This window comes from Cinclus cinclus, chromosome 11, assembly GCF_963662255.1.
Source record: "Cinclus cinclus chromosome 11, bCinCin1.1, whole genome shotgun sequence".
NCBI classification, from domain to species: domain Eukaryota; kingdom Metazoa; phylum Chordata; class Aves; order Passeriformes; family Cinclidae; genus Cinclus; species Cinclus cinclus.
Window position 1 is genome coordinate 13280897 of NC_085056.1, and position 10880 is coordinate 13291776.

Sequence of the window (10880 nt, forward strand, 5' to 3'; positions counted from 1 at the left end):
AATATATGCTATATATTGATATATTGTATATTTAAAATTTATTTATATTATATATGTATGCATGTATTACATATATGTCTGTCCTGCACAGTAGATGTCATATGTCATGCAGCTTGCTCATTGTTGTCTCAGCTTTTTTCATTTGATCAAATGAAAAAATATTTTAATTAAGAAAGAGGCTTTGAACTAAGTCTTTTTAGGTACATACCATTTGTTACAATCCATTCTGAGAAAGAACAGGAGAGATGGAAGTCCAGCAATGCAAATGTAGGACTAACACCTTCAGACAAGGATTTCTCTTTCCATTTGCTTCCCTCCTACTACCAACATGACTTTCTGAATCAACCTGGCAAAGATACACTGACAGCAGAGAAGTAGCAACATTAGAATCATTGCTGTTAGGTCCACAAGGACAATTTCAAGCAGATGAAATCATAAAATATTTTAGTTTAGAAAAGACCTCTAAGACCAGTGAGTCAAACCATTAATCCAGCACTGCCACATCTGTAACTAAACCATATCTCCAAGTGCCATGTCTTTTAGATACCTCGGGGGCAGTCTCCACCACTTCTCTGGGCACCCTGTTCCAATGCCTGACAACCCTTTTGGTGAAGAAATCTTTCCTAATATTCAGCCTAAACCTCTCCTGGCTTAACTTGAGGCTGATTCCTCTTGCCTCATCACCTGTCAATTGAGAGAAAAGGCCAACCCCCTACCTGGTTCCACCTGCCCGGAAGGGAGTTGTGGGAAGTGAGAAAGTTCTTCCCTGAACCTCCTCTTCTCCAGGCTGAGCCCCTGGCTCCCTCAGCTATTCCTCATATAACTGACCCTTCAGACCCTTCACCAGCTTTGTTACCCTTCTCTGGACATGCTCCATTACCTCAGTGTCCTTCCTTCAGTGAGGGACCCAAAAGTGAGCACAGGATTTGAGGTGTGACCTCACCAGGGGCCAATACAGGGGAAAAATCACTTCCCTGGTCCCGCTGAGCACATTATTGCTGATACAGGCCAGGTACCCTTGGCCTTCTTGGCCACCCAGGCACACCTGGCTCATGTTCAGCTGTTGTGAACCAGCACCTCCTGGTCCTTTCCTGCCTGGCACTTTCCAGCCACTCTGCCCCAGCCTGGATCCCTGGATAGGGTGTTGCGGCCCAAGTGCAAGATGCAGAACTTGGCCTTTTTGAACCTCAGACCACTGGCCTTGGTCCACTGATCCAGCCTGTCCCACTGCCCCTCCAGCACATCAACACTGAAATGCCACCCAAATTGGTGTCACCTGCAAGGGGACTGAAGGTGCACTTGAACCCCTTGTCCAGCCCATTGATAGAGATATTAAACAGGATATCAACACTGCAGTCAGTTTTTTACCTGCAAACAGGGCACCTATCCAAGCCATGAGCAGCCAGTTCCTCCAGGGAAATGCTGTGGGAAATTGTGTCAAATGCTTTGCTGAAGTCCAGGTAGACAAGATCCACAGCCTTACCCTCACCCACTAAGTAGGTCACCTTGTCACAGAAGGAGATCAAGTTACTCAAACAGGAACTGCCTTTCATAAACCCAGGGTGACTGGGCACAATCCCCTGGTGTCCTGCACAGGCCAGGTGATGGCACTCAGGATGATCTGCTCATGGCAGACAGAAAAAATATCTGTCTTGGGAACAGGCCCAGGATTTAGTCCTATATGGTTTTATCATAACTGCACATTAAATATTAATAACTGCAAATAGGACAGAGAAAAAGGCTTCTTCACTTATCCTGAGGATGGCTGCAAATTGGGGACTATGACATTTTGAAGTATATACCTCTTATCTGTACCACTTCCAGGGGCAGGCTAACACATTTAAGTGACATGTAGTATCCTTATTTTTTCTATCCTTCATGGGAGATTTTCAACTTCCAGATTGGAATTTCCAAACACAACAGTTCTGATAACAACATCAGATATTCTTAATTCTGGGGGGAATAGTTGCTGCACAAAAAGAGATCCTCATTAACAACTGATCACCATCCAAAGTGACAGTGTATTATCACTAGCTGAAAAACACACTTTTGCTGCAAGTGGAAGTTACCATTCCTTGATGCTGTGAGGAGGATTAGCAATCTTAGAATTTAGTACCTGTTGCAAATATTTGATACAGTGTGCTACGGTATGAATAACAGCTTAGTGCAATACATTTTATTGGCTCACCAACAAGGAGCACACCCTTCAGCTTTTGTGTTCTCAAATACAACAGCCCAGCTATTAAAAAATAAATTGCCTTTTTTTAATGTCGTATGTGTGACATTTGGAAAAAAAAATAAAGAGCACTTCCTTTCTTCTTTCCTTTTTTTGTGTCACTAGAATAATTTCTTCTTCCTCAACTCACATTTAAACACGTTCTACACAACACAGCTGCAGTGTGTGAAACTAGCATAAATGATGGTGTCTTCAATTCTTACTATTACATGTTCATTATCTAAAACAATTAAAACTTAAGGGAAATTACAAAGTATATCTGTGAAAGTCAAGCTGCAGGAAGATTTTCAAAATTACTCTTCTACGATTGTAAGGAGTCTAATTACTCTGACAATCCATCACTGCCTATGGTGTCATGAGATACAGCTGCTACTGTTGCATTTGTAATATTCTGCACATCTCTTACCTGTATCAAGCCAGCAGGGGCTGAGCTCATCCACTGAGTGTTCTTTTATTGTGAGCAAGCTCAGCCAAAAGACAACTTACATCAAACAAATTGGAGAAAATTCAAATACCAGCACATATTACAGACACTAGCAGTCTCTTCAGTTGTCATACATTTAAATTTAGAAGCAGGATTGAAACTACCATCAAACTAACCCTTGGTGCTACAAGATGAAATAAAGTGATCATGGGCAGTCCTTCCATGCAAATGATGCAATTACACACATATTTTCTAGGTAAGCTTTCATGGGAAGAGCGTATAAATGGTTTGAGCTTCTTCATCTATGTGGTTTAACTTCCTTTTTTCATGCAAAAATATTAAATCCAGGCTGAAAAACCTATCTTAGAATCCTTCCAAACATCAGTACTCTTCCAAAGTAGCATTACATGACTTTTATTTCTATTCAAGCTTTTCTGCCCTTTAACTTGCACATGCTTCACATATACCAAAAAATATTTTATATTATTATTGACACAATAAACACAGGTCCCAATTTCAAAATATAAAGCCTGAGATGGGGGAGAGATTCAGTGTTCTGGTCTTACCATGAGCCTGAATCATTCTACCTGAATAATCCTAAACCTAATCATTTATGAAATCAGCATATATCTCATACCCCACCCAAAAATCCTCGATGAGTCACCACCTTCTCCACATGGACAAAAAGAGGAAGTACTCACAGTACACAGTTAAAAAGTGTGGGGGGGTTTCTTGCTTAAAAAAGCATGGAGAGTAGTAAACTTGCTATAAATTTGTTCTTCACTTACAAACCAAAAGGCAACTCAAACATCCAATGCAAATTAAAGAGCAGTGTTTTTCAAAGAAAGAAAAAAGTTTAAAAAAATCTTTCACTTACAATTTTAAAAAATTATAAATAACATCTACATTATAAGTCAAGGCAACAGATACAGAAACAATTTATTTACATGCTTCTAGATGTTTAATCATCTTTAAATTGCCTTTGAAAACTAAATTTTAAATGCTTTCCTGATCTCAGTTACTCTGCAAGTAAATATTATGCACACAAGTAGCTTGCTTGCTTTGTTTCCTCATTTCATAAAGTTTCTATGCATTTAGACATTCCAGGATTTATGTTTACTGGTTTGAAATCTATGTGAAGGACCAAAGATTTTATTAATTACAAAAATCAACTAATAAATCAATCAAACAAAAAATGTTTGCACTGTTTAAAAAACATAATCAGAGGCTAAAGAACTAAGCTCAGACATTAAGTAAATTAGATGTATGTCTTGCATGCAAAGATCACTGATATCAAATGCTCACTTGTCTCAATTTATTTTAAGCAGAAGTGAGGGCAGTGGCACTTACGAAGAGTCTAAAAATAATAAATTACATCTTATTGCACAAAGTCAAAGGTTAAACTTATTATTGCTCACCATAGGCCAACCTTAACCCCAGGATTAATGCCATAAACAAAACGAGAATTCCGTTTGCACACATAATGCACGAGTTTAATGTCTCTGAAGAATTACAAAAGGGAAATGATGCCCCCTACTGATCCCAGAAAATGTTTCTGCATAAATACATTATTTTGGTTCAAAGGGAATTATCATGTAAAACCAATGAACATGTATTCTCAAAATAACTAGGACTCATTAGCATGACATATGCCAAGGACAATTTATTTCTTCTTTGGACTTTAATTAAAATATATGAAGGGTCTTTCCTTGTAGAGGAAACTCTCAGGAACACAAACAGCTAGAGAGGATATAGAATCTAAGTTTCTCAGAGTTACACGTTTTGGTGAAGAAAGTATGAAGAATCAATTCAATTTTTTTGTCAACATGCATTTCTGATTACATCAAACTTCAAATAACTTTTATGTAGCAGTGATATTTTTCAAACAGCAAAGTTGATAGGACAGTGTTTGATGCCTGGTAGCAATTTGACACAATTCATTAAAAGCTAACAAAGCCCATACCTTACCTTGGAGCTGTGGAAGACCACAGCACAACTCCTAACCCAGTTTTGTGGTTCTGGTATCACAGACACTGTTATAATGGATTTCTGATGGGCAGGTAAAGCAACAAGGTTATTGTTTGAAGTACTTTTCAGGGAAAGGGAGCTCAAATACTGAAGAGCTTTGTCTCATTTGTTCTGCTTTTAAGCCACAGTAGATCCAATGACATCAATACTGTTAAGTCTTGATTTCCACCACTGTAAGTGAAAAATAACCTCCAGATTCTTACAGATATTGGACACACTGAACTTCTCTATTTCAAAGCAAACTACATAAATATTATTTGGTACATTGTTGCCTTTGATCTGACCTTCAGCACCCTTGTGACTATTCTTAAAGGTATCAAATCTTAAAACTTTCATCACCTACCTTTGTTCCAGGGTTGCAGGGTTAAATGCCTGCAGTTCACAAGGTCTTATGCTACAAAAACAACCAAAATTAAATCAGTAAGCACAATTAATGAGCTGAAATGAACAGGCATGCTTTTTTATTACTAAGTCCTATATTATCACAAACCTTACCATGTGTGATTTATTTAGACAATACTACTGTGACCATGCACTGGTCATTTTCAGCTCAAAGCACAATGAAACACTGATGTAAGAAGAACACTGTTACCTGATTCTTATGAGGATGCTTCTGCATTAAAGTGTGAGAAATGAAAAAATTGTCTCATTCATTTTCAAAACATACAAAATCGAAATTGCAGCACCTGTATATTGGGAAACATTTGGTTAGAACCATTTCTGCTCATTTATAGTAACTTTACAACTCATCAATAAGAGGAAAAAAATGTTCATGATGGTTTAGTGTTTCAAAATGAACTGGACCCAAGACAGGCTCAATGATGAGCTTTAGCAAATCATAAATTGTATTCAGACTCGTAAGACTGTATGTCATAAACATATATATCATGGTTTCCCAAGAGTGTATCTTCAAATAAGTTCAGAAATCACATTGTATCCCAGATTTTTTTTTCTCCTGTTGATGGTTTCTAGCAGTAAGTTTGGCCCCCACAGTACTGCTTGAGTAACACTGGTGCAAGTTTGCAGCACAGCTATGCTCTCCTAATCCTCACCTAATATAAATCTCCATGGATTGACTGGACTTAGGAGTAGATTTAAATATATAATGTTCTAGGGTCAGAGGAGATGATTTTAAACCAGTCAAGACTAGGCATTGTGCAGGGAGGAAATGCTAATAATTTCATCTTATTCCCAAAGCAAAATTGCATTTAACTGTGCTAAAATACAGCTCAAATGTACTGAGTTGAGGATAGTCCTGATTTATAGATATTTCTGCATGCACAATGGAAGTGTGTTGTTTAAGGATTTAGTAGCCTGTTTACAGAACAGCAGTATGAAAAACTGGACAACATGACTGACAGAAGTTTGAAAAATTTTATCAGTCATATAAAGTAAATTGCCTTCAACTTATTTTTCCTACATATTGATGTAGGAATCTCCAATAAAATACTATTACTTGTAATGGAATAAGCTGAAACAGGATGGTATCTTTCTGAAAACATTTTACTGTTTTTCTACCACTGTGAAACCAAGCACATAAGTGGAGGCATCCCATTTCTCTAAATATGCTTTCTTAATGTGAAAGGGTTGAAGCAATTTCCAGAGGTCTCTGTCTAGAAAAAGCCTTCCACTGATATTTAACTGAACTGCCTTTGCTCTGAGACATGCAATAAAATACACTGGAATCAAATGTAAATGCATCATTGTGCTTTATGTAAAGAAAATCAGATTAATTTGCTTTTTTCACCACAAATAAACAAGCCTAGCATGCCCAGTTGTTGTAACTAAAAATTTATTGAAATTGTTGGAAAGATTCTGATTTACATCAGATGGTTGATAATTCCACTGTTTTTAGTAGTTATTATATTAAGCCTTATCCTCACAAAAGATCTGTGAGACCAATTTTTGACTGCAGTATTTACATAATACCCCTCATGAGAAGATCAGCTACAGTGTAAATATATCAGAAACATCTTCACACACTTTGACAATGTAGAAATAAATCACTGTATGGACAGAAAGTCTGGCCCAGCTTCCTCTCCATACACAAAAGTTAAAAAACTTGCTGTACTTGGAGGGAATTCTCAATTGTAATTGAAGAAAAAATATTGTTCTGTATCAGAAAATAGTGTTTCAGACACTAAAATAATACTAAAATTTAGGAGCACATTCTGGAAAAACCTTACTGAAGTAAATCAGCTTTCAGTCTGCTCAGCAGTCAAACTGAAGTCAACAGGACCACACATTTAGATGAATATTCATTTATCTTGGTCTTAAACTTACAATAGTTAGATTTTGTGCAAGTTATCTGCAAACCGACATTATTCAGACATAGAAGTTTCTATACCTATTCTCATCCTGCTTTGTACAAATATAAAGAGAAAAACAAAAATCCAATCACCCACAGTAAGGTTTACTACAGGCTGCATCTTTTAGAAGCCTTAAAAAGCCATTGTAAGCACATCTTCACAGCTCATTGCACCCATTTCAACTATTGGTGCAACTTCCCACCCACTCTGAAACTGAACTGAATCTTCAAGAACAGCCAGAAATCAGCTGTTAGGTCCTATTATTCTGTTAGCAGTCAGCTACCTAACAGGTACAGCACATCCAAGGACATTGCTCAGCAATTAACCATACCTAGTGCTTTACAGAAAAAAAAAATCCAATAGTCAGAGTAGTAGCAAAATGTTTATGAAATTTAAAAAAAAAAAAAAAAACAAAAAAAAACAACAACAACACTTGGCTGCAAGAGTAATAAAATGCTGACACTCAAGAGTCTCACTTTTCATAACCTATAAAAATTATTTGAAAGAGCTTTATGAAACCCTAGATTTTAGCAAGAGTAGCAAGAATAGTGCTTTAATTTCGTAGCTGCAGAAACTTTGACAAAGTACTCTATTTTAAACTAACTTAGAGTGGCACTTGAGCATGGCTCATTTTTTTGCAGCATTTCTGCATTGCTCAGAGCCAGCTGCATGGTGCTAACACCCCTTCAGATACTACTTGTCAATTCTGCAAGTAATTCAGTAGTGTTCAATCCCCTCTCATAATAAACACTGTACTCTTAGGTTATCATTTGTTTTCTCAGATATCCAAGTGAAGCTGCAATGTTTAAATACACAGTAGTCACACAGTGTGAAACCTTTAAAATTACTGGTAATAATATAGCTAAATATTTACATTAGAAAAAAGCTCCACAAAACTGTTTCCTGGAAAATTTCCCAGGCTAAATAACAGTCTTTGCCAATACACCTGCAGCTTTTTGTAACTAATTAAGAAACTTGAGCCAACACACTCAAAAAGCCTCAAAAAAATCCAAATGCAGAGTCCATTACATGAAAAAAAAATATTACCCACTCTCAACAATTGATGGATGTGCAATTGCAGTACTTTCGTCTTTTCTTCCTTTTAAAAGACTCAATTATTTACAACAGGTTATTTTGAAAGGAAATTGAAATCAAGAGAAGTAATTAATTCTAAAACTAAGGGATAGAATAAGTTTTAGTTACAGAAATTACTGACTACAGAATGTATACCTTGGATCATTTTGAAAAAGTTTGCCTCTTGACACTAAACTTGATGATCTGTAGGTTCATTAAGATGGCAGCATTGCAACAAATTCTCCAAAAGGGAAACCTTCTTAATGACCTTCTTAGTGACCTTAAAGCATGTGTACATGTCTGTCACACCATAACCAGGGACTTGAACATGTTGTAGAAAATTGTCTCCATGAAGCATTTTAAATTATTTCATTTCAAACCATTTTTGGCTTTTTTTTCTCTGTAGTTCTGTAAACAACAAAAACAACAAAAAAAATTTTAGTTAAAAAATATACCAACATTTCCTAATGAGAATTTGGGGTTGCCTTAAGTTTTAGGACTGTATTACACACAAAACTTGAGGGCTTTTGTCACTTATATATATTTCCTTGTGAAATTTATAGAATTTGAGGTATCACTCTTAGAGTATGCTACTATTTGTGTTATGACTGCAAAATAAAGTTTTTGGTATTCATATTCATGCAGGATACTTCCTATACTCTAGTATTTTAAGTCCACATCCTGCAAACAATCAAATATTTAAATTGATGCGTGCAAATAAACCACCTTATACTGAGGATCAGAGCACCATCTGTAAAATGCATAGACTCCATAGCTCACTTACCCAGCACAAGTCTGAAGGACAGTTTGGAAATTTGGTTTCCTCATCGTTTCAACCAGTACAGCTCTTATTTCAAGTATGCAGCCCAATCTCAAACTACTCAGGCAGACCCAGTTTCATAAAATTGTTCACAAAACCAATTTTCAATAGCAGAAATTCTAATAAAGAGCAAGAAATTGCACCAGGCAGCTGAAGCAGGCTCTTGCAAAACAGGGGGGGGAAAGCCCCACACCTATTTACACATTACCATTACAGTGTTTCCTCAACAGTAGTACAAATAGTGAACTTGGCAATCAACTCACATTTAGGAAAATCTCTAATATATCCCACAGGTGTGCCAAGCTGAAAAGCAAGACCAGGCATTACGTGCATCAAATTCCTTCAACCGCTACCAGCAAAATATTGCACTTTTCCATCTCTAAAATAAATTTACAAGATACAATCAAAGATCCAGGAAAGTGAAATTTCCCCTCCAACAAAATAGAGCTTGTCATTTTGGATATTTTACTGAAAAAAAATTCCTCCCACGGGAGGAAAAAAAAATTATTCTTCCTTGACAAATCCACTTTGTAAGCAGCCTATTGTAAGTTGTCAGAGAACTTCCAGTGCTCTCAACCTAGCTCACATTTGGGGTTTGTATACCTGCATTTGTGTTTATGGCAAGAGGCTTGAAATTTCTCCTAAGTATAAGGAAGATTAAGTTGAGGCTGCAGTTCCAAAACAACAACAAATGGTAAAAATACAATAGTATTTCTAGTCTGCATCACAACAATGCAGGGAGAAACTTCCAACTTGTTTTAATAATTGTCCCGTGTATATAATCATTAGCAAACCTTCTCAACAGCATCCTTTTTTCCATTTCAGAAGGGCTTTAGTTTCTCTTGAACGTTACAATGTCGGGTACTACCTAATCTCAGCAGGCTGGGTCACAGAACCACACAACTGCTCACACTCACAGCAACCTCCCCGAGAGTAGCCTCAAACCAATATAATGCATTTGAATACAGATTTATCAAGAATATATCTAGAATTGTACACATACAACAAATTCAGCAATGAAAGCATGTTTTATAACATGCAGCATGGCAAAACAAACAAGAACATGTCACAGCACCAAGCATTACCCACATTATTTAGAAGTCAGTAAGCCTTCTTTTATATGAGATATTCCAAAACGTTGTGCTGATGTGGTAGAAATCAGTTTTCTTTCCACTTTTGAATGACATTATGTGTCCAAAAATGCTGGTAATTTCGTTTTTATTATAAAGTTCCTTGCTTACAATGTCGTTGTTAAGTAATAATAGCTAAAAGCAACATTGGCTGCAGTATCTGCGTTAAAACAGTGGATGGCACCAATCTCTTCAGAAATTTCCTTCCTAAATGTTAAATTACACTCTTACGTGTGACCCTTGTAGCATAATTCAACGGGAAGGCAAAATGCAAATGTCTAAACAATAAAAACAGCAAAAAAAATTGTCTTCAGGAAAATACTTCAGGGAAGCATCTTTCTTAAATATGACACTCCCTGTCAAAACCCTGTCCTGAGCCGAATGAGTGTTTGTGTGTAAATAGCAGCAGGTACAGAGATGTATTTTTTTCCACTTTACCACTGTCACAGACAAATATTTTATTTGGCTCAAAGAATCACTTCAAATTCAGATTGGAAAGTGTATATAGCAATACCTGAACGTAAGCTTTTAGCAAGATTTTCCTATGGGCTAAGAACTGCAAACTGTCATTTGCTTAAAAGGCTCTACTAGGGATACAAGTGGCTTTATAAAAATAATGTTTCGTATTTCTGTATTAAGCCTTTCCTGGTTTAACATACAAGTAGATTAAAACAAAATTTGTACATTTAAATGCACAGTAAAATATTTGTCCTCCTTTTGGAGACTGTATTTAATGAACACCTGCTAAAACCTAACTTCACAGTGACGCTAAAGAGATGGCCAAAACAAGCTGGAATCAAATAGCTCCACGGGGAACTTGGAAGATACTAACCTGTGTCTGTGATAGTATGAAAGGAGA